General features: G+C 40.1%; 1 pseudogene; it reads left to right on the top strand.

Annotated features, from left to right (window-relative positions):
* Positions 1 to 25023, top strand: part of LOC119905169 — a 118350-nt pseudogene that overhangs the window by 45205 nt on the left and 48122 nt on the right.

Consider the following 25023-nt stretch of genomic DNA (forward strand, 5'->3'; position numbering starts at 1 on the left):
TCATTAATTTGTGGTCATTTTGCAGACATTTGTGGTCATTTTTTGTCTGACTCTGTCTGTCTGTCTTTTTTGTTCCTTTTTTGTTTTCAGGGGCTCTAGCCCAGGGGCCAAAGGCACAGTGATTGGCCCGTTCTGTAATCCGTCCATGCATGTATCAGAACTTACGTCTTCATTTAAAGAGATTCGAGGCTTAGTCATATACTTAACTCAGTTGGCACCCAAGGGAACCTGCTTCTCTTAAGATTTACTTTAATTGTCATGGCATGTTCATGTGATCTAAACAGGCTGTGACTCATGCATGATGCACATATCTATGTAAAAACCTTCATCAAGGTTGTTGTCAACTAGGTTTAGACAGATTTTAAGCAGTTGCCATCAGCCATTTCTGCCATATCTCATCTTTCATTCGAGAAACCCTTAAAATCAAGTTTGCTTTGCAGTCAAAACAGTTTATCATTGGTTTGGAGCCTGTGGAAACAAACAGTCCCTCACACCTTGTGATCAGAAAGATCTGTCAGCATTTTCTCTTAAGTCTGTCTTTCCACAGTGCCCTCTGAGGGGCTCAAGCTTCTATTTATTCCTGGTGGTTCATTTGAGCTTAATCACGTCGCACCAACTAGCAGCCACCTGGGGACAGGCAGAATTAATGACTGTGAGGGACGGCAAGCAGATGGATGGGGGACCAAGGGCCCTGCTAGGAGTGTGCAGAGAACGCCTGCTGGTTGAAAAAAAAATCCTTTCCCTCCCGACTCAGTCACACTGAGAGTAATGACAAGGAGAGGCTGTCTGCAGGCTGACTGATTGTTCCGAGCTGTCCACACCTCTGAGAAAGTCTACAGAAACCCTTAGGGTTCTGAAAAAGCTGACATCCAATATCTATCTCACTAGTGGGACCCAAGAAAAACCACACTGCATAATGAAACATGACAGATTTTAGGATTAAGACCTGTCTGATACAGACAGGGGTCACCACCCAAGTGCTGAACAAGTCAGAGATGGTAACTTGTGTGTTATGTCCTCGATTTTGTATGGATGTACTCTAGTAAAACACCAAGATCCCTGGTCTCATGTTTCTGTTACAGAGCAAACAGCAGCAGCAGGTCCTCTCCTCTCAGCTCCACTATCCCACCTTAGCTGCACTAATATATAAGTTCATTATGGTGAATTGAAACTTGTCATAAACAGTATATGTGTATGCAGTTTGTGGATCAGAGACAGTTCTTAGAAAAACAAAAGTTTCAGCACCAAACAATACCAGCCAGACTATATAAATATGTATGGTATTGAAAAAGTTACAGTAGGAGAGAAACCAGTTTGAATGTCACTGTATACAGTTGCTATGCAGCAGCTCTGCAACAATATGTTGTTATTTTGATGAAATAAAACAGATGAAATGAAATAGAAAATAGGCATTGTACCAAGGGCTGTCGTGGTGAAGTATTTTCCCCTGCTGTAATTTGTAACTGTAACTAAATTTCCACAGAGAGCAACATGAAAAACAACTGCCGGCATCCAACACACTACGCTTGTTAGTTCCAAATGAGGCTTACCGTTCACAGTTTCTCTTGACTGTCCCTCAGTAACAACATTAGTCCAGCATCACTGAGCCTGCTAGCCACATTAGCAGCACAATATGCTAATGCCAAGTTAGCTAACCTACAAAACAAACAACACTTACAGCTTCCAAGTTTTAAGTCGGGTCACATTCAGCCCATGACAATCTGCCTTAAAACCATGAAAGCTTGTTGTGGAATTTAATCACTAATTTATTAATTTAACACGCAGTGAAGTGTAAAGTATGGACATTGCGGTTGTTGTGGTGCTTGCCATCCTGTGTGGTTGGCTTGGACAATAGCTTAGTATTTCATTTGTGACTCTTCACATTTTTCAAAACGTAGGAAAGAGTTTCGGTTTTTTATAGACTCAGTTTAAGGTTTGGTTCAGTTTAATGCCATTAAAAATGTATTTACTCACATGTATTCTTATTTGATTTTGATGCAGGGGATTATAAAGGCACTTTGTATAATAATTACCGTACCTATACATTCAAATAAATGTCCAGTTGAAGGCAGCCTGCCAGTGAATTGTAATGAATATGAATAGTGCTTGTTTTCTGTGGTTATTTGATTCATATAACCTGTCCTCTTCATGGTTTGTGCACATGGCAGATCTTACATAAAATCAATTCATGCCAGTACAGAAGGTATTCTATTTCAATCATAATTTCAGGAAGCACTGGGCACTGCTTCACTTTTAGCAAATGGAATAATATCAGCTCAGAATTCAAGTAAATTCTTATTTGATTATTATATGATTATAAGTTTCACCTGCTATTTTAAATGCCATCTTGAGATGGCTCAGTGAATGTCTTAAAGGTGTTTTTGTGACCCATGGACTAATAATTTTCTAAGTTCCAATATCATTGAATATAATAGGTGACTTGGACACCTGAAATATGAAACAAATGTTAAACTTTCAAACTTCAAAATAAAAAAATGTGACCATTCCAGGTAAGAGCAATATTTCACCTGTTGAAAATATGTCAAGTCTTTACTGTGTGCTGTAGCCTTGTTTGCACTGTTAACTTGAGAACAGTGAGAATGGAGTAGTTTGAATCCAGACCGGTTTTGTCCTCTTTGCAAGGAGTAAAAGATCAGTCTGTACTCTTCTCATGACATAGTTTGTTAGTTCTTGCATTCCTCTTACATCCTTGACCAAAGCAGTGACCCACAGATGAACTGAATCTCAACAGTAATAGACTGTTTTCATGCTTTTTACTGCACAGACAGGACCTGCTTTGGCTCAGGTGTAGCATGGTTGTGTTTATTTTCTTCACTGACTGACTCCTTGACTCTTAAAAGCCTGTAGATGCCTGAATAAAGTAGGTTAACTTAGCATGCCCACCTCTTTTAGCCACAATGTCATGCTGGAAATGGTTATTTTCATCTAGTAATGTCCTGTTAGGTCCTGTAGGGATTTGATTGTCTAGAGCAAAACATTGGCAACTTGTCACAGCCCTGCTGTTTCTCTGAGAGGGAAATTTAACAAAAATCTCCCCGGGCCACCTCAGCTCATTGCTCAGGAGACTGCTATGGGATTGTGATCTCTGCTTACTTTGTAACCTCTCCACAAGCAATGACATACAGAGTTCAACAGACTGCAAACCCCAGAGACCTGATGATACCTTATAGTCGGGGAATTAAGGTGTTTCTCCCATCCATCCAGCTATTACAGCACTGTGGAATAACATGGTGCCAGCTTTCAAGGACATTCAGATGTTAACTTGGCCTCTCTGCATGCAGGTAGCCTGTCTTGAAGTGCAAAAACTACAGCCTTTCCACTGTGTATTAAGTATAGCCACTTCAGCATCAATCATTCTGCCATATGTGGGAAGGGAAATTAGGCCATATGAGGGCTTGGTAATCATATGTATGAATGGTAGGAATTGTATTTGTTATGTGTTGTATGACAATGGTTTGTTCTTGTGGTTTCTGTGCAGCATTAAGAGTAAATCTAATCCTCGAAACGCTTTTGTATACTTTCACAGAAGTACTATTCTGACATTCTGAAAGTGCAACAAAGCCAAATGTTTGAATTTTTTAAATTCTGACAGCCACACATGCTTTCTGCTGTGGTTGGCTTGGTGGGAGCTCAGAGTACTCATTTTCACCCACATTCCAAAAGTTTCTTATTCCTCTCCATTAATGTTTTCATTGCTGAAATGCATCAGTAGGCCTTTTCCATGGAAGAAATTTGGTCCGACATGTCACAGTAGGAAATGCATTTATGTGAATAAAAAAATTAATAATTGCTGAATTTCATTCAGCTGCTTAGTTTTTCACAGTTCCAGTATTGGACACCTAGGTCACTGTCACACTGTCATGGCTTACTGGGACACTTGCATAGAATGGAGCCAGAGTTAAGGGCTTTTTCTACTGTAAAAAAGGCCGTGTTGGAGAGCTGAAAGGGTGTAAAGTTGGACCGAAACTAGGATCAGAGAACCAACCTTAAGAGATATAGACAGTCTGCCCATTGTACATTTTTAAATCAGTGGTTAGCACACACTAGGAAATGTTGCTTGGTGTGCTTCCTGTAAGTGCAATATTTTACATTCAAGCTCTTTCCTGCCCCTTACTATGACGGGTAGCTTCACGCTTTAACTTCAGGGAAAGGTAGATGCTCTCAAAAACTACGAACATTGTGGCTTTTTTTGAACATGTTGTATGACCTTGTTCACTTTGAATGCATTTCCACCTTAAGTTCTCTGTAGAATAAGTGATGTGACTGGTTATAGTCAAGTAAGAACCTTGTTATTGTTGTTAGAGGGAAAGAGCGCAGATACACCAATGTAATATCTAAAAATGAATTCTGCTCTATTTTCGATACATGTATGTCAAAGGCGCTTGTGTAGAAATACTTATTTCTACTACTTATTTCTTAGTGCTGACATTCAGTCGGTCATTAGCAGAGAGAAAATCCAAAATCCCGTAAAGGACCAAATTGTCCAGTGTGATTATGTTTGCAGCTCTTTACGATCTTTTGCATCATCATTGATAAAAGTGTATTCCAGAAAAGTGTTTGCGCTGGGGATTTAAGGAACACAAAACCCACCCAAGTTAGAACAGATGTTACCCTGTATGAAACAGAATAAAATGCTTTCAGTCACACAGCAGCAGTATATTCCAAACAGATTGAAAAACTGTGCACGACACTGCTTTTACTTGTTGACAAAACAACCTGCACAGTGTATCTGCGCAGTCACAAGGATTGAACCAGCAAGCATCTGGATGATTGATGCATCACTCTGCTGATTGGCTTACTTACGCTTGAATGAGGCCTGTTAATGAAGAGACAACCCATTGAAACTATTCTGACACTAATCTGGCGTCACAACTGTGCTATTCAAAGCTTTCTCTGTTTCTGGCAAATGACTGAAGACTACCTTTTTTCATTTATGTTGACAGTTAGCTTTGATGAATGAATTTTGACTTACCTTTTTCCTTTTCCTTCGTCTGACTCTGTCTGTCTGTCTGTCTGTCTGTCTTTGTTCCATCTGACAGCTTTGCAGCATAGTGAACCTCTTGCTCTTGTGTGCACTGCATCTGATACTTATATGGAGAATGAAGACGGATGGCATGCAAAACATTCAGTCGCTATGTGAGAAGCCAGTGGAATCTCGATCGAATATATGCGGTGTTGTCAGGCTGGATTTGACACAGTGATATCATGGCAAAGAAGATGCAAATTTGTGATACTCCGCCTCTTGCCGCTTTACGTCTGTCTGTTTTCTATTCTTCTTCATTATTCTCATTCAAAAGGACCCTACAGCAAGATGCATCCAATATGGGCAGGTGTTACAACATTTATCCTTGCAGAATTCAATTACGGTTTTCCCGTCTTGCCTTTCTTTCTCGCTCTCATTCATCCAAAACCTTGCAACCCCTTTTATAATTTTTCATAACAGTGTCCCAATATCATAAATCTGAGCCTATGTTCGTTTCACATGTTCAGCGTGATTGTGCCAGGGCAGGAGAGGAGGACAGATATAAGTGACATCAATCACAGGCTGGTTTATCACTTGGCTTCAGAAACATTGTACAGGGGAGAGCAATACTGCTGCTTCCCCAGTTTTTAGTGTCAGCTTTTCTTTTAAAGCCAGCTTTTTTAATCTCATCTGTGCTTTATCAATCTGAGGGACCCTTCCCTTGGCTGGTTTCTTATCTGACCCGGGGGTCACTGCTATTCCCGTTACAATAAGACAGCTTCATTTCAGGGTATAACTTAAAAGATGTTTGTCCTTATTTTGATGGTATTTCTTGACTTAAAATTTAAAATTGCTGAATTTTTATTTTAATTACAATACCACTTTGAACTCTTTGGAATTACCTCAATTCCTGAAACATAATGTTAATACATTATGCAAAAAGATTAGCTTTGTCCATGTCTGTCAATGTATGTTATAAAATGTATACAAATGTATATATTTTGGACTTGAATTGGATATCTGACTTAGGAAGTCGTGAAAACCTCGCCAACCCTGACCTGAAAATCCAAGATGGCTGCTCTAAGCATCAACAGTAGTGAAAGCTGTAGTAATATACTGTTTATTTCTATCTCATTAAATCAGTCGTACACATAGTACTTTCCAACTTACATCCGTGAACATAATACTGTGTAATGCATTGTTATAAAGTGGTATTGCTAAAGTGGCTAGAGGTGTCCATCTTAGTTTTCCGACTTAAATCTGTTGTTGTACTGGAACACGGTCAACTCTGGTATGATGTAATTTCCAGCTCTGACTTCCATCTTCTGAGGTAAATAGAATGCAGCATAATATGTTGAATATAGTAAAAAAAAGTACCTTCTAAACTTCAGCATGTGACCATTTTTTAAACTGTCCTTTAATAACAGAACAGTTTTAGATAATATAGGACTGTCTTGCATCATTGTTTGCAAGCTTGGTGTTGGTAGAGTGTGCACAGTGTTTTCTCCCTTAACATTCTATTGCACCTTTTTTTCCCCAAAACATTCATTTCATCTGTTAATAGAAAGCCATCTTGGCAACAATATGGAAATCAAGTTAGTCTTAAAGCAAACTTTAAAGAGACAGCCGTATTTTCCCCAGGAGCAATCAGTGTTGTCTTATGATCTCTGAGGAAGATAAACAGCATTGCTGAATTTCCTCAATTTTTTCCATATCTAGACTGCTGACTACTGGAGTCCCAAATTTAGCTATGCTTTCTTTTTCCATTTTTGAGCTTCACAAACTCTTCCTCTTAGGCCCAGGGCAAGTTTCAGCTAACTGCAGGTCTTTTAAACAATGTTGCCTGGCCCCTCCCAAAATGTGTTTCTGGCTATGGGGTTGCTGAAAAATTTCAAGGCAATTCTTTCCATGCATACTGAATTTAAAAAATTACCCTTTTATTGTCTATCAAAGTCATGTTGCACTTTGTATTTACCTCTTTCTGAATAATTAAGACCAAATAATTCAGTAACAGACATCTCACACTTACAGTTGTAGGCATCCTGTTATTTTTGTGTGCCTGCCTCTCGGGCCTTTAATGCTGATGTGTATTTTGCCACCACGTGAGTACAGTGGTAAATATGTATTAATGGCTTTGAATAGAAGGGAGTAGAAGTATGGTTGTATTTTGAGTTATTATGTCAATTTATGAATGAGACAGTTCATCATCCACACTTTTTTTCTTTCCTATGTGACAACTCTGTACTCCAGAATAGAACATGTCTAGGGGGTCAATCATCTCATTTGGCAGTCTTAGAAGTAATGATAATAAAGTGAAATAAACCATACATTACAAAGAGCTCCAGTTGTCCCTGCCAGGTATAATAAATTTAATACTGAGATAATTACATTATTTATAGTATTTGATCTAAAGATGGTGAGTAAAGTTAAAGCAGGCCTGAGGACTAGAGACAATTAGTTAAAAATTGTTAACTCAAGTCAGCAATGAGTGATGCCTCAATCTGAGTGGCTGTGTGACGAAAACTGGACTAATGGCATTTCCTTCACCGCCTCTGCTGGCTAATTGAAAATGTATTTATTCTTCTGAATTAGTGGCTGCTCTCAGCTTTCCCTCCCTCCCTATTAAGAAGATTGCCTGTGAGCGTTTAACTTTGTCTGTCCAGTTAGGAGTGAAATGGTTTGAAAAAGAATAATCATCATTGCCATGAGTTTGTGTCAGTGTGATTAAGTGGCAGAATGTCTTTGAAGTGGCAAAGTTTGATTTCTGCACATGTGCTGGCATTTCCCAAGAGGGGCTTTACTGGGGCAGAGCAGGCCAAGATGTTGTATAATGTCAGTCCATTTCAACGGAGTGAATTTAGTTTATAATTGCCTCTCTCTGTTCTGCCCTCTTCACTGGTGATACTGAATGAAATGAGGGAAATGGTGAAGTTACAGACATCATAGCGTGACCTTGGGTGTCTTAAAATTACAATTTATTTTTCTTGATAAACATTTTCTCGTGTATGTCCCTCTCCCCTTCCCTCTTCCTCTTTTGTTTGCTACAGTATGTTAACCAGGGAAAGCTTGCATAAGGAGTTGAGTGGAACAGATGTCATTATGCATGCCTCTGTAGATTAGCTAATCACAGGCACCACCTGGGTGTTCTGATTGCTATTAATCCACTATTGTAATTGAAAATTAGGGGTTGCACCGCAAAAGCATGCTGTCTCTTCATCAGCCCTAATAGATTCCTTTCACCTGCTTCCTGACAGACTTGTCATTCACACTGAGAGCAGTTATACAGCATCAACCCCCAAGGTGCAAAGCTATGGAAATACTCAGTTATGACTGACCTAATTGTGATGATGGTTATTATTGTAGTGCAATCTATGACCATTTCACAGTGGTGTAAATGCAAAAAGCAGCATTTACAGGAAGGCAGGCAGGTGCAGGACTGATTTAGTGTTAAATATTCTTTCCCAAGGATAGTGAGGCTGTTGTGGTAGGTACCAACAGAAACATTTGTCATTAACAGTATCCCAACACTACAGAGTTTCTAGACAGTGTCAGCATGTTATCAGTCATTTCTAACTAGAGAGTAACATTTTTTTTGCTATTGGCATTTGGCTCCCAGTCTTTCTCAAAGGTGACATTAATGAGAGCTTCTGACTGTGTTGTGGCTGGTCGGTTACCAGTGCAGTTTTTTTTAATAACAATTCACCTGATCTACCACCTCAACGTTTTAACTTTTAGCAGGCAGCAGCAGTCCATGAGTTGCCCACTAATGGGTAACCCTGCATTCACACTGCCACAAGCCCAGTCCTCATCCTGCTGCCAGCTCTTTGCTCATTCTCCCATTGATAATCCTGTTCAGAAATATTCTCAGGGAAAAGCGGATTATCGTGCATAGTGGTATGATTTTCCCTACAGTTGTATCTCATAGTTAATTAAATGTATCATTGGCATCCTCATTCTTTTCACTCTCTCTGGGATGTGTGCTCTAATAAAGAGACATCCTGTTAGAGTAATTAAGCCTAATGGATTGGCCTCACCTGGGAATTCACGCACTTAATCTGCTCATCCACCTGTGGGCATCTGTGTGCGAGTATGTGACCTCATATAGATGGTTGATTGGGTTATCTGTGTTCTTGCATTTGTTGTCTTTTTCTGTGAGTTACTGCACAAAAGAACACGGTAATTGCTTCTGTTATGTAACATGTTAAAAGTGCACAAACACACATACAGACAGATACACACGCAGAGTACAAGACATTTTATACCACCTTGCTTGGCAACCCATCACACAAACATTCATACACAAAAGTTGCTTTTTATGAATGAAGACACTCCACACTGCACATGCCATTGTTAAGTGTTTTCTTTTAAGTGGACACAAACAATTTAAATGCCAACAAGGCATATCTCTCATGTGACAAGGCAATAAGTTACTGTTGGTATAGTTATTTATTTTTCCCCGAGATGGACTCTGTTGTGATCTTTTAAGCTGGTGTATAATAACTACCATTTTCCTCTCAGCAAGCTCTCCAGAAGAAACCTCTAGTCAACACCATAATAATTAACTGCTGTAGGTCCAAAGATTAAAGATAAATCAAATTCACTGAAAGTAAACCAAGAACAAGTAAATCTGGTGGGATCCACAACAATAATTCAGGTTTGTATGTGCAGCTGTCACTCTGCACTTTCCCCCCATCTTTCTTCTCCAGTGCCAGACTTGTTTTTTATACCACTCGACATATAAGAGCAGGGTTGTTTTGTTGCAGAGCAAGACACACTTGTCCATGCTAAAAGATGGCAAAGCTTTCAGCTGTCAAAAGAAAGTTCGATGAGTGTGTGTGTGAGGAGAGCACATAAGAGCCGAGGAACGCTTGTCTCCGAATTCACTGCAGTGCACCTTCAACTCGAGCTGTGCAAGGGGGTGTTGAAGATGGACACAAGAGTACACCTACTACATATGGAGCTGTATTGAGTGTCCATCAATCCATGCATAAACAAACATTTTTCCTCTACTCCTCCCTCCCACATTCTTGACCTTATAACTGTGTATATTGTTTGTTGCATTTTTTCATATTTCCTTATTTTGCTGTGTTTTACAATACAGCACATCACATTTTTGGGTGTATCAGAAGAGCATTTTTGGTAAAATAACCCAGATAATTATCATTGAGTGAGGGAGTGACTCAATATGACCTCAAACATATATTTCAACATGTCTCTGTGGTTATATTCTTGCATGCGTAGTTTGTAGGAGAGTCTTGGGGGTCTTGGGGGTTGTGTTTTGGTTGATGCTAGTCCTCCTGAATCAGTTAAATTCTTATTAGGCCTAGTCAGATCTGGCTCGCTCATGAGCCCCATTCTGTTGCCATGATTGAAACCATCCTGCTCTTTTTAAGGTTAACCTCTCAAGGGGGTGACATTTCCTTTTGTTTGTTTGTGTGTGACTGCATGCCAGTATGAATAAGAGCACATCTCAGTGAGCCAGCTGGAACAATCGCACATGGAATGAATCAGTCTAACAAATTCCCAACCCCCCCAGTGGAAAGCTCGGGTGAGCTATCTTGCTGACATCATACTAATAACAAAGACCTAGGGACCAACAGGGAGAGGACTTTGCTCTACTCAATCACTTCTGACTGGATCAGTCCCTGAGCAACACAACGCCATGACTCATCCACTCAGGCTGGGTGTCATTATTGCCATGGTCTCCGTGTGCACAGGCCTCTTATATTTTCAAGATGCTAATAAAGTGGCTTGGGGCTTTACTGGATCATTGTGACATTTGCCTGTGGATCTAACAAATGAGTATGTTTGCGTCTTTCTGTACCACTGCAATGCAACCTACAGGGAGCAGTTTGAGTACACATTTGCAGAGTTGCTATTATGCACTGTTATTATGTGTATTTCCCCTATCTGACACTTACCTACAAACACATAAACAGATACACAAATGATCCCTCCACACACACTGCTGTGTTTATAGTTAGGGTGTTGGCTGACTCAGGGAGCCCATTTCTGTCTGTCTTGTATAACAGCAGCAAGCATGCAGATGTTCGTCTTGATTCGCTCCAGTTCACCCCCCCCCTCCCATTGAAATTATTTATTAAACATAACTAATGTCTGCTATGTGTTTCAGGCATCAGAGAGTGCCTTGAAAACAGCATGGGATAACTATTCAGTTGACATTCAGTGGTTGTAGGGAGGTTTTGCCTCTGATTCTCTTCATATCTGCGTCTGGCTGCTAAAGCCTTTTCATCTGCTGTGAGTGACTGATGTAACTGCCCTCTCCTCCCTGGATATATGCCCAGCTTATTGAGAAGCCCCTTGTGTGTGCCTTCAAAGAGATACAGATAAGTCATGGACTAAATGTCAGTATCCAGTGGCCGAACAATGTACTGTAGGCTTCACCAAGCACATACCCGCTCAGTATGCGCTCAGTAACCCTTCCACCATACCTCTAACCATTTTCTGCACGCTTTTGTTTAGTTGCAGCCACTGGTGACAGCAGGAAGAAAAGTGAAGGACCAGGCAATGACCTCAGCAGTGAGGTGTTTTTTGGTGATGAAATGTTACTGTGCCGGCAGGGATTATACTAATTACAGTATATTCAAGCTTTCAGTCGCAACTTTTAGGTCTACATGGATGAGAAGTCTTTAATGTCATGGCAGACTTTACCATTGCACTAAATAGGGTAATGCCTTAATCTCCAATGCTTGAGCCTTGAGGTAATAATACAATTTAATAGTATGTCAAACATTGAAACAGAGTTTTCACAGTGGGCATTTCAAAGGAAAAAGAGGGGAAGTAAAGCGTTAATGTAAAACCTTTCAATTGATGTTATTCCCCCTGAAAGCACGAGCAGGGCTGGATTTACTAGTGTTTTCCTGCTGCTTTGACTGACTTCAATATGATGAAGCCACTGCCCCCTTTCCTCCTGACCCTCATGAAAGGAGCATCAAAGATTAAACTGAATTCAAAGGAGAAGTTGAGAGAGGAAGAGAGAAGGTGCAGAAACATGATGGTCTCTTAAACATAGCAATAATACAACAGCTACATAGTTACAAAGTTTTGCTCGAGTACAGAGGACACTCAAAGTACTAATTAACATGTATGCAGCATTTTAATATTGTAGCTGGATGAGGTGGGGCTAATTTAAACAACTTTGTGTACCGCTGGGTATTTTAAAATACAAAAATGCTTTGTATCTACAATCTTAATCTGTACACATGCAATGTAACTATTAAAGTACTCAAGTTAGGTACAAGTACTTCACAATAGTACTGGAGTACAGTACCTTAGTAAATGGAGTATAATTATTTTTCACTGGTTGATCCAGCGAGCAGTCCATGTTAGGAAAACAGAGGAAAAAACAGCAACTTCATTAATACCAGTAACAATAACAATTTTCAGGTACTTGTAATGAATTTATTTTAATGTAGTTCAACACTTTAATAGTATTTAAGCTGGAATAATATAAATCAGAAAAATTAAAGTAAATGTTAGCATTACAAAACTGGTTGGTGTTCTTGCTTGACAAATTGGTGTAATAATTAATTGATTAATCAACACATTTTTTCCAGCCCTAATGTATGCACATATAACCCTGGTGTGTGCCTGTGTCAGCAGGATACCATTTGAAGATGTGTGAGTCAAGGATCAAGGCAGCATCTGGGTCAGCCCGACAACAAGAGATGTGCACATCAAATCAGCAACTGCAGCTCCTTGGGCTGTGCTTTCCAATACAATGCCTTCTGCTCTGCTGTGCATATTATTAGCAGACTGCCTAAAACATCACTGCTGACTACTGTAGGCCTTTGAAGCAAGCCTTAGAAACACATATGCCAGCCCATACGATCACACAACAACGCATACGAGTTTGGGAACAGAGCAAATACCTCTATAGATTGTACCCCGCCCTTGTAAATCTCTCTTGAAACATTTCATAGCAGCAAATACTCAGTTATACTTCTGCTGTGTCACCATCACATACGTAACAGTGTCATCTGGGTGTGTTTTCAGACCTCAGTCTCTAAGTGTGTGTTTGGGAGAGAGAGAGAGAACAAGATAGAGAGATATTTGTGTCCCCTGGGGTTCTCTCTGATGCATCGGGTGGCATATTGTCAGTGACAGCCCAAGTTATTGAGGCTAAGAGAGCATCACTTTACTTGCTCTGCAGAACCGTAATCCACAGAGCTGCAGAAGCTGCTGCTGTTGCTGCTCCATCTATATATGCTTCCTCTCTCTCAGATCATTCAATAATACACTGAATCATCTGACCCCATGTTGCTTCGATCATTCTTTGTGATCCGCTGATAACGATGAAACCCTTTTTTCCCCTCTCCATATGATGAGACGTAAAGATCTATCATCTGTAGTTTGGAGATGAGGCGAAAAAGATTGTTCCGCTCTTTGATCTTTGTTTCTCAGTCAATCTCTCTGGAAGCTATCATGTGCACATGTATGCTCACATGTAATGTGAGTGGGTATCCGTTATCCACGGGGTTTGTGTGTGTACAGCAGGTGTATGTGTGTGTCTGTGGTAAAGATAGACAGACGGAGGTTTCAGACCACAGCAGTGGCAAACAGCAGCAGGCTTTTGAAGATACACACTGTAGAAGGGCCTCCACACAGATCAGCCAAATGAACAATGGGATGAAGAAGAAACGTACACACACACACACACACACACACACACTACCCCTCCTGAGCTCTGCTCTGCATTATGTTAGCATTTTCATCCTGTCATTTTATCTTGTTTATGCCTTGTAAGGTGGTTAACCTCACTGACAGACCATAGAGTGGACCAGAGCTGCTGGTATATTGGAGCCTAGAGATGAAAGAGGAGCTGGTAGCTAAAAGACACTTACAAAAGCCTAAAGACACCTTTGTAAAAAATCTTGGTCTTTTCACCCTCTCTCCCATCCCTTCTCTTTGCCCTCTTCCTATTGGTCCTATTGGCTTTGTCGTAGCTCTGGAAATGCATGCTTGAGCAATGCCCTCAGCAGTAGTGGACAACAGAGATCTCCATGGCTCGTTTGAGTCTGTATTGCTGTATTGACCTGTTTTTTCTTTCTTTTGTTTGATAGTTTCTTCTTTTGCAGTGCCTCCCTGAATGGCATGTTGGAGACAGACCTTTGGCCAGAGCACTAGTCTCAGTGTATGATTCTGTATTGAACTGTATACTGTCGGAGGGGCCAAATAGAGGTGGTCAGTACATGAGTAAACCAAATCATTAATGTCACTGACAGAGTCTGCCTCATTGATAAATGAAACTGACATTGTCAGCTCAGCCATGTACATTATGTATTGTTTAATATCTTACCAAAATAGCACAAAATAATAATGCAATACCTCAGGAAATTGAGTTATTAACCTTATCAGTTCAGGCTAGAAATAGACTTAAATTTCCTAGAATCCCAGAATAAACTAAAAAGACATGTCACAATGTTCTAAAAGGTGATGCCACTTACTGATGTGCATGTTATGTGTAATCAGGTAATGGAAGTCAACAGCCACACTGTGAGGCTGAACTAAGGCACAGCAGTACTGTAGGCGGTATAATATTTACAATCTAGCCGTCATCTAAGTAAGTGTAAGCATACTAACATTTGCTAATTAGCACAAAACACAAAGTACAACTAAGGCTGATGGGTCATTATTGACCCAATATTGGCACTATATGAAATGTTAAAGGATTAGCAATGTTATTATTCATCTGTACCAAATTTCATTGCAATCTGTTTAGTAGTTATTGAGACATTTCACTCAAAACCACAAATGTCAATGGTGGAGCTAGGTGGTAAGTATAAGGATCAACAAAGTCCGTAGGATAGGCTACCTCACCTGGGAAACATTAATGTCTATCCAAATGGTTGTGCTACTAAGTGCCCACAAACCAATGGGTGACGTCACAGCGTCTTTGTCCACTTTTATACAGCTATGGCCAATGCATTTAATAGCTGTTGAGATATTTCAGTCTGAACAAAAGTGGTGGATCAACAGACTGACAGAGCAACATTGTCATAATTAAACAAACCACAGTACATAGTTAGTGATTACAAGACTAGATTTACTACATAGTTATACCTAATTTCCACCACTAACAAACATCAAGGTCCGCTCTGGAAGGTCCTAACATTTTTTAGTATGGAAGACACCAGTGAGGGTCCCCAAACCCCTAACCACTTTAGCGGTGGTGGGAGTGTCCACTGAGCTGTACTGGACCTGAAAGACTACAAGTCAGATAGCAGAGCTTAGGGAGAGTTTTGGACATGGATAATGGGCAAAGGAGAGGTTAATGTCAGTCTTCTGGAGAGGGGAGAAGGCCCTGTCCACTCAGGATGACCGCAGGTTGGCTGTGACTGTTCTTTCACCTCCCTGTCTAAGAAAGCTAAGAAACCAAAAGGGACAGCCAGGACAAGAGAGGTTCGACCTTTATTCCAGCTTTTTGTTAAATGTCTTCCTCTAAGCCACAATAGGATTAGAAAGGACAATTTCAAGGTCACTTCTCACTGGGTATACGAAGCTTGAGACTTTCGTCACATGTAGTGACAGACTACCTTGAATTAATGTGAACTCCTCTCTTTTAGCAATAATTCATTATACCCACCCACACACACTAGCTGGCTGCTCTAAAGTTGTAAGATTGTAGACACACATACTTCATGTATCAACATAATAGTTGTGTACTATTAAATGAGCCAAGAAAGCACAGATCCAGTTTTATCTCAAACATGTAACTAATGGATATTTAGTACAGTCAGCCAACAATAGCAGGCAAGCCATCCGGAGCCAAGAATATATTTCTGAATGCTGAGTGCTTTGGGACACCGTCTGTGTCTATTGCCAAGTGCGCTGATGATTATCACATTGACTATAATAAGCCCGCAACATTAAGCCTGCACGCAAAGTGTAGCAAGACCATTCCTTTCAATTATCTGCTTAAAGAGTTGATCGTGCTATTCTGCCAAGGGTGCAGCAATAATGCCATTGTCCTAGTGGCACAGCAAGCTCAAAATAGTATCATAAAAACTCACTTTTCCTCTAGCACCTTATCCTCAGCTATATTCTGTTATCGATAGGAGTTTGATACTCAGTGCTTATGAATTCTGCTATTAAACATGTTGAAAAACTTTATAAAATTCTCTGTTTTTAAAAATGTTTTTTGTTGTAAACCCAGCAGACTGACCTTGTGTTTAGATACAATCCCACTAATTGGATTTAAGAGTAATGTATCTAACTTGAGGGGAGTAAAGAGTGATTGGGGACACTGATTGCTGTCATGTAACATTTTTCATCCCAATGCTTACCTCTATCCACAATTAATCTCTTGGGCTCTGCAACCACTATTTGCCTTCACACTGACTCCTTTTTACTGGCAGCTCTAAGCTTAAATAGTGGCCATATGAGTAACAGAGCTTGTCGCAAGAGAGGAAAGCACACTAGACCTCTCCCATTTCCAGGGAAAGTGTTAAGGGGAGTGGTAGTAGTTCTACTACTATCTTTTTCAGTGAATATGAGCATGGGTTTGTGGAATGAGACCATTGGCTGTGGAACCCAAAATGCCTCTCCGTCTGTGTTTGCTGCTCTTTAGAGAGAAAACAAGATATGCCAGAATTGTTCATCTTGTTTGTCTCTCTGCCATTTTAAGGCAAAAGTGAAGAAACTGAGTGTCTCATAGATGCCAATAAACTGTTGATTCTCTCTCTGCCTGTCACGCAGAATGAGGCAGGACATTCTGTTACCCTGAGTTGCCAAATGAACATAACAAGGTGGCAATTAGCAGATGGCGGGGGCTTTCTCACTGTTTCCGGAGCTCCACTACTGTCAAAAAATTGCCTCATTAGACGCCCACTGACACCCCTGCTGGTGACATCTCTGCATTGCTTCCACTCTCATTTAGGAAAAGCATTGTCTATGCAAACCCATTGTAATTTAACTGCTGGTTTACTGGCTGCCTGGGTAAATATCTTTACTTCTAGTCAATTGCTTTGGCCCTGGTGAAGTGAGGGCATGCTGTTGCGCCAAGAAGTGAGAAGGGATTTAGCAATAGACTTGTCTTTTTGCTTTTGGCAGAATAGTTTTTGTGCCAAATTCATGCTGCACTGATAGTTTAACCTGAGTGCTATCTAGTGTGCATATTTAAGATGTCTATATTTCAATATTTCTCTTTACCACTAGGTTTACATTTAGGTTTTCTGGCTCATGACGTGAGCATCATTTTGAGCCATGCTAGCAGATGGCAATGTCAGTTGGTGAAATGGTCCACCATTTTATCCAGATTTAAATATCTCAACAACTTTTCAGTGGATCAAATTTGCTACAGACTTTTGTGGTCCCCTGAAGCTAAAGCCTACTGACTTTCATGATCCCCTGATTTTTCCTTTAGCACAACCATAATTTACATTTTTGTATTTATTTAGTAAAATATCTCAACAGATATTGGATAGATTCCTATGAAAGTAGCTACAGATATCCATGATCCCCAGTGAATGAAGCCTACTGACTTTTGTGATTTCATGAGTTTTCCTCTAGCACCTGTAGTGTAATACTACAGCAGTTCAAAGCATTCACTTATCCTGTGAAAAATCCATGGTTCCATGGTGCCCAGAGGTTCGCATTTATGGTTTTGAGTGAAATGTCTCGACACATTTTGATGGATTGACATGAAATTTGGTACTGACATCTATATACTTTGACTTTTCATCTAACATCACCTTTAAATTAAAACTTGCTAAGTGCTAATTATCAAATGTAAGCATGCTAACACGCTCAACCAAGATGGTGAACATGGTAAGCATGATACCTGCCAAACATCAACATGCTAGCATTGTCGTGAGCATGTAAGCATGTTAGCATACTGACATTTACATTTAGTGTGCCTTCCAGCAAAAACAAAACAAAAAAAGAGTCAAAAATGGTGCTCTATGCTGCTAAGTCTGCTAAATAGTGGAAGGAATGAAGCTCTTGTCTGGTCTTTTGGCTGAAAAACAACTTGTGTATCAATGAAAGCGCTTCAGTAGTTTTGACATAAGTTACAGAAAATGACAGATGCTGAGGTGAGCTGAGAGTAGCACTTTCCCATGGCAGATACCAAAATCTAAGTGTCCTAGGGGACTTGGGAAAGGATGATGGGCAGCAGCATGTGCTATTTTTTCATTTCTGTGGATGCGTGTGTGATAGAGAGAGAGACAGACAGAAAGTGGGGGTTTTGTTATCCATAAATCCACGTGTTTTTTCAACACGTTTCAACTTAGATCTCCTAAAGAAAATGTAGATCTTTTATTATTGATCTAAGTAAGGCCTCCAGTCTCTTCTCCTCTCCAGCATATCCTCCCCCCTCATTTTACACATGTGTACATACTGAAAACTAATAGCAAATTTAGACAGAACCAGAGCAAGGTTTTGTGTAAAATTTGCCTTTATCCATACTGATAAGAGGCAGAAGACAGAGAGTGGCTGTGGTGGAGGCAGCGACAGGTAGATGCACACATCACTTGAAAGCAAAGGCTTGCTGTATGAGAGAAAACAAAAGGTTAAGTGGCTAGCAGCGGAAGAAAGAAAAAGGGGAGATGCAGGGAAGGCCAATAGCTATTCAGAAAGTGATCTCAAACATAGGTGTGAGGAGCCCTGTGGGGATCTGCCAGGGCTGATGAATCTCTACAGCGAGGGAAGCAAGACGCACAGTCTGAGATGAAGCGATAGAATAATGATAAAAGGGTGTGTGTTCCCATGCATCATCATTACTCCTCTCTGAAAACATCCCCCTCCACCTTGCCCATTCTCTCGCCCTCTGTTTATAATGATTTGCCAACCTTGAACTGCAGCCCCCCTTTTTCCCACCAGATCCTGACACTCCCCCTGTGTGAGAGAATGTCTAATAGTCAGATGACAAGGCACAAAGGCTTCCATTGTATCTCACATGCCTTGTACTACCAGCCTGGCAGGCCAGTGATGCGCTGCCTTGTAACCTAGCGGGAAGCTGAGAGTTGCCGCTCCCTCCCTTTCTCTCTTTCTCCCTCCATCTCTGGAGCACGCTAACACAACCTGACAGGCAGGCCACAAAGACTACCCTGTTAGAGGCACTTGAGTGGGAGTTTGCTTTGGTCAGGGGAGGTGATTTGCATGTGTTTGTGTGTGTGTGTGTGTGTGTATGAGAGAGAAAGAGGGAGACGGATTTTTTTGACCCAGTGGGGTATATACTCTTAGTTGCAGGAATCCTGTGGTATTAATTAATTCCATCCATTTTCCATACTGGAACCAGCTGATCTTTCAAGGCAGTGTGTGAAAAAGGATCGAGGGTGGCATTCCCAAGCGTGATGAAAGCCCCGGTGAAGGCAGAATCACTCCCATCCCCTTTAACATGGGAACAGGCCGGGTAGGGCAGGGAATGGGATGTGTGTTGTTTTTGTGTGTTTTGTGTGTTTTCATGTCTCATAGCTTCTGGGAACATGGACCGCAGGCTTGTGGCTTTCCAGTTGCAATGTGTAGCAGCTTTTGTTTCCTTGACCTAAATTCCTCACATTCATTGTGCCAGTAAAAAGTCTATAGAGTTACATAATGAAGAGCAATGCTTCTCTTGGCCCTGGCCTTCACTTGGACCTCTGGCATGCTGTAGTTACTGGACTGTTTCAAATTTAAGTAAAGCAGCGGGCACACTCAAAAGAATTCCAAAATCACTTGAATTATTTGCTCATGTGTGCCTGCAAAGCAAAAGAACTGCGTTGTGTTGAACTCCCAGTAAGCAAGAAACTCAAAACGCTCTTCATCAAAAATATTTTCAGTTCACAATACTTTACAATGTGGAAGGCTATATATTTTTATTTCCCAGCAGCCATCAATACTTTCTGCTAAAAATGGGTATTATAAAACTACTGTTCAAGTCTCAGAGTAGAACTCTTATAGAGTGTGGGATGCGTAGGATGCTCGTCACTTTAAATTTGTCATTACATTTACTGTGGGAAGACATGGGTGTGTGTGTGTGTGTGTGTGTGTGCAAATATTGGTGAATAGATTTGAATGGAGCTGAAAAGATTTTGATATTGAAATCAAAATAAGTCTAGAATGACTTTTGAGTGTGCGAACTGATCAATGAAGTCGTGAAAATAAGAAGTGTCTGGCAAACTGTGATAAAATATTCATCAGCAGATTAACCAACAGCAGAATTTGTCTTACAATGGGAAGTCATACATTGACAATCTCTGTAGGTGTCTTGCTGGGAGAGGTGTATTATCTTAATGACTGATGTTTCTCACAGTGGCTTAACGCAGATCTCATTTGGATGACACTACACACAGCTTGATTTGTCAACATGTTCTGATCTGGACAAGATCTTAACATTTGCGTCAAGAAATCTGACAGGCATTGACAGCAAACAGAACCACATTCTGGCCTTGTAGAGCTGTGTTTGAGACCGCACAAAAGAGAAAAAGCAGATGTCGAAGGCACATTACAGGTGTTGTTGCAGTTGTGGTAACTGTCAGAACAACTGCAACATGATGTCTTGTGTAGATAGTGGACCCTAGCGCTCACTACCGCAGTCATCTTTATGAGGTTAAGTGTGTACCCCATGTTAGGAAGCTTTGGGGAGAAAGTGCTGGTTATTGATGTCCACAGTGTAACAGAAGCCATATTCAAAGCACACCCTGCGTGTCCCTTCCCAAGGAAGGAGCTCCTGCAGTCCACACAGAGGACAAGTGCTGCTATAGTGTGTCTCAGACACTCTGTCAGTCATACGAGAATGGTAAATTTTGCTCCTAAAAATGACTGTGCAGCCCCTACACTTCCTCAAACCTCTGACTGCTTAAAATGCTGTCATTCCCGTCCTAAATAAATGTATGCACCCAGACTTCAACAGTCCTAATGTGTAACTGATTTTTGTAATGCATGCATTTGGATTTTAATGAAAGAGCCCAGTTAACATCGTAACTTAAATATGCCTTCTTTGCCACTTAATGCCTAGCCTTCTCAGGTACAAGTAAACACTGTCTGGTCAAGGGCCATTTTTATTTGGGGCTTGAAGCATGTGTTGTTGTCCATCAGAGGACTATGGTGTAGCTTGCAATGATTTAAATAAAACTAAAGCACTGTTTTTTAATTGTCTCAAAATCATTGGGTGTTTTGTAAATGAGTGCCATGTAGATGTATGCTATGTGATTTAATTATTGGACTGACACAGATTTCTTTTTCCTTAACTCTAGGTAAGGTGTTGAATACTGATTTGCGTCACTACCTCAGCCTGCAGTTTCAGAAGGGCTCCCTGGACCATAAACTCCAGCAGGTGATCAGGGACAACCTGTACCTGCGCACCATTCCCTGTGAGTAACTTCCACAGACTACGACACCTAAGTCTCCTCTCTCTCTCTGTCTGGGCTATGCTTGTTGCCCTCTGACCCCTTCTGATGGCGTCTGGTCTGTTCTCATCTGTAACAATACCTGCACCATCCTACTTATTTTCTTGCCTGCATGTCCTATGTCTTTTAAAGTAGTAAAATCACACAGTTTTAGGCTTAATGGAAGTCTGATGTCCTAGGAAAACCTGAGTAGACTTTGATATGCAAGGCTAACATTTCCTACCATGAGTGAAATATGTTTTAAGACTTCAGGGCTTGTAGAAAAGCTTTATTGGAATAGAAAGGAATGACACACTTTCTCGTTTTTTTATGTTTCATTTAACAAAAACAAGGTTTGAGACTGAATATATGAAGTTTTGAATTAAGATTTTTCAGACCTTGGTTATCTTACAATTAAAGGCGTGCAGCTCTCTTTACTTCCTATATCAGTGTTTTTTCTTTATGAGTCCGCGCCACCGCTCCTTTCAAAATAGAAGAATAAATAACCACGACAAAACATTTTTGTTTTTATACCCGACTGATTTTAAAACGGCCAACAAGGCCATCAGGCGTAAATGAAAGAGCAGCTGCAATTCTCTGGGCTGAACAGCTGAGTAAAAAAAAAAAATTATCACAGCTCCAGACATCATTAATTATTTGTATCAGTTAGCATTTCAAAAGCTCTCATTTCTGACATTTTGCATGGAGGGAAAGTCATTTTAAAGGCATCTTTTGAAGTAGCATTTAAAGTACAATAAAGCTCTAATGATCAATTGAAGAAAATAACATTTTTCTATTTTCTCATTTTACAGAATGAATCTGCCCACAGATTTACTGTAGAAATATATAATATTATTTACAGTATAAAACACTAAATGAGACCTCAGTGCTCCTTAAAATGCAGACATATCTAAGTCTCTTGCATCTCAATTGTTGTGCTCAGTTTCCTCCTCATCTTAAAGACTATTACAGTTATTTAAGCACCGATCATAATTATAATTTATTTTTTCCTTAGTGGCTCAGCATATGTCCCGTGTCCACTCTGGTCATGCCAGCCTGTGCAGTGACCTTGCAAGGAGCCTAAATAAACCACTACAGCATGATGCCTATGCTCATCACAGCAGCCCAAATGGCATCTTAGAGTGAGAGAAACATGACTTCATTCTTCCTCTACACACAGTGAGGCTTTATCAAGTATTACACTTGCCTCCCTCAAAACATGACAGGAGTTGAAAACAGTGCCAGGGGTCCAGGACACCACGAAATCCTTGAAGCTGGGCTAACTCCACTGCCAACTACCTGTCTTTTTCTATGAATCCCTGGGCATTAATATATCTGCCATGACAATCAGCTCCACAAGTCTCTTGTCAGATGTAAAAAAAAAACAGAAAGGATAGTGGAACTGTAAAAAATGTGCCCCAGGTTTTCAATCTGTGCAATTTTATGGGAGAAGATTGAAGAGAGCTCCATATAAGTTATATGGCACTGAGACCAAAGACAGCATACAGCTTTGCATTGATGTAGCTCAGCTTGGAAACTTTATCCTACCATGGAGAAATCAAAAGTTTAAAGATCAATTAAAATATTGCTAAATCAAGTTTTTCCTTTTGCATTTCATATAAAGAATGTGTTTATCCACAGTGGCCTATAAATTACTGTATAAATACAGGCCAGAAAGCCTCAAGAAATAAATGGAGGCGTTACAAGGTCAAATGCAACAAGTGCTAGCCACTTGAGCCTGATTTCTTTTTCCTATTTCTCATTGCATCAATCTCATGCTCCTTTTCATTTAATAACATTTATCATTATATAGCAGAGCTTCATACCACACATATTGTGCATTCTGATATAATCTCTCTATGTTGTAGAAGAAATTATTAAATAATATTCATATTCGTGAGAATCAATCAGTATTAATTATTACATAGGATAAATACATGAAAAAGGTCCTGTACTAATGAATAGTAGCATTGCGACATTAACCTTAGCAAATATTAGCTAGTTTAGTAATGTTATTAGGCTATTCTGATTTGTCTTGTATTCATCAGACATTACCTCTACAGTACCTCTTGTTGTTGTAGAAATTTAAAGTTGGCACTGTTTGATCTGGTATCCGTTACTATAATTTTACACTAGTTTTTTCCTCTGTTTCTTTTTTATTTTCTATTGTTCAGATAAATTTAGCATCTGGAAGCCTTTTTGGTTTGTCACTTGGCTTCTGGTGCCCCACTGAGTGGGTGTTCAACCTGCATCACAAAATAGAGCTCACACATAATGCTGGTGAGGTAGATATTGTTATTAAACCACGATAACCCCTGTAGACCCAGTAACTACACAAAGATTTACACTTTTATTCTGTTTATGCAGTTGTTTCATATCTTCAAAGAGATGCTTGTGACGAACCACACACAAGATGGAGGTTAAAACAGTGTGCTTTTCTAGTGAGGCAGTAAATTTCCTCTTTCTTTTCCTCAAAAGCTCCTTATCCCAGCGCTCCTGCTCAGATAACAGTTTCAACAGTCTTAGCAGTCTCTCTTCACTGTCTATCCACGGCTGGGGTGTAATCATACTCTTCCCTCACAGCTGTCCAAGTGTTGTGACTGAAGAGATGCTTTGCTTTGTGAATTCACCAATTTGTAACACATCAGTGTAGAGTGCATCCAAAGCCTTCATTTCCCTATTTGCTTTATTAAACCTTAACCTTATTGTCTTTTAACATCACCTCTAGAAGTCATGTTTTACAGCAACACTTGAGATATCAGATTATAAAATTAAAATTAAAAAGGCACGTGATAGGTTTATGACAATTTAAATAGTAAGGGTGATAAAAGGTACTTGAGAATTTTCAGGTTAGGCAGCTGAATAAACAATACAAAGCTTAATAACCACATTTCTCTATCCTCTATTCCAAAACAAGCTCATATTTCCGCCTTTTGTGGCTTTGTTGGTCTCCCCTGATTGCTCTGTTTGACATAATAAAAGATTGCCTTTGCAGCAGACTAAGCTGTTTCAGATGTGATGGCTCATACTGCAGTCAGGATGGATGTTGACACAGAAAGAAAATGAAGAATGGGGCTAGGATCCTATTAAAGTCCGAGTTAAAATCCCTTGTGCCTGTAGCACAGCCAGATAGCAGAACAGTTCAGCTGAGGTACTGTTAAAGCCCTGATTACATCTAAGATGATGGTAAGATGAGTTGGCAAGTTAGGGAGCATAACGTAATTTTCTTTGTCTTACAGATGAGAGCGTCAACAAGGCAAAACATGACACTTCCTTTAACCAGTTGCAACAGTTATGGTAGATTATGATTTAATGACTAACTTTGCAGGAACTGGAATGCAGTGCAGATGTTCAGAGTGGCAGTGTGTTTTTGGTGAAGAAAGTAAAAATTATCATCATATTCCAACTGTTGCTTCAAGATCATTTCAGTCATAAAGCAACTGACCTTGACGATACCCACTGGCGTGAAAAAAGACAATACGTTGTAAAACATGTCAGTGAATTTTACTCCCATGACCTTGGAGAGTGTCGCCTTTTTATAAATCTTTCCCAATGTTTGAAACAGTTGGTAAAGCTGTAATCTTTAAGAAATGTATGCACCCAGATCTTCACTGTCAAAGTTCTTTTCAATAACATTGGTTTATTGGATGAGCTCACAAATTCATTCTTTGGTTTATTGGAAATCAGGATGTCTCTGGAAAGGTCTGATAC

This window comes from Micropterus salmoides, unplaced genomic scaffold, assembly GCF_014851395.1.
Source record: "Micropterus salmoides isolate LMB-PRFRI ecotype aquatic unplaced genomic scaffold, ASM1485139v1 Ms_hic_scaffold_16, whole genome shotgun sequence".
NCBI lineage: Eukaryota > Metazoa > Chordata > Actinopteri > Centrarchiformes > Centrarchidae > Micropterus > Micropterus salmoides.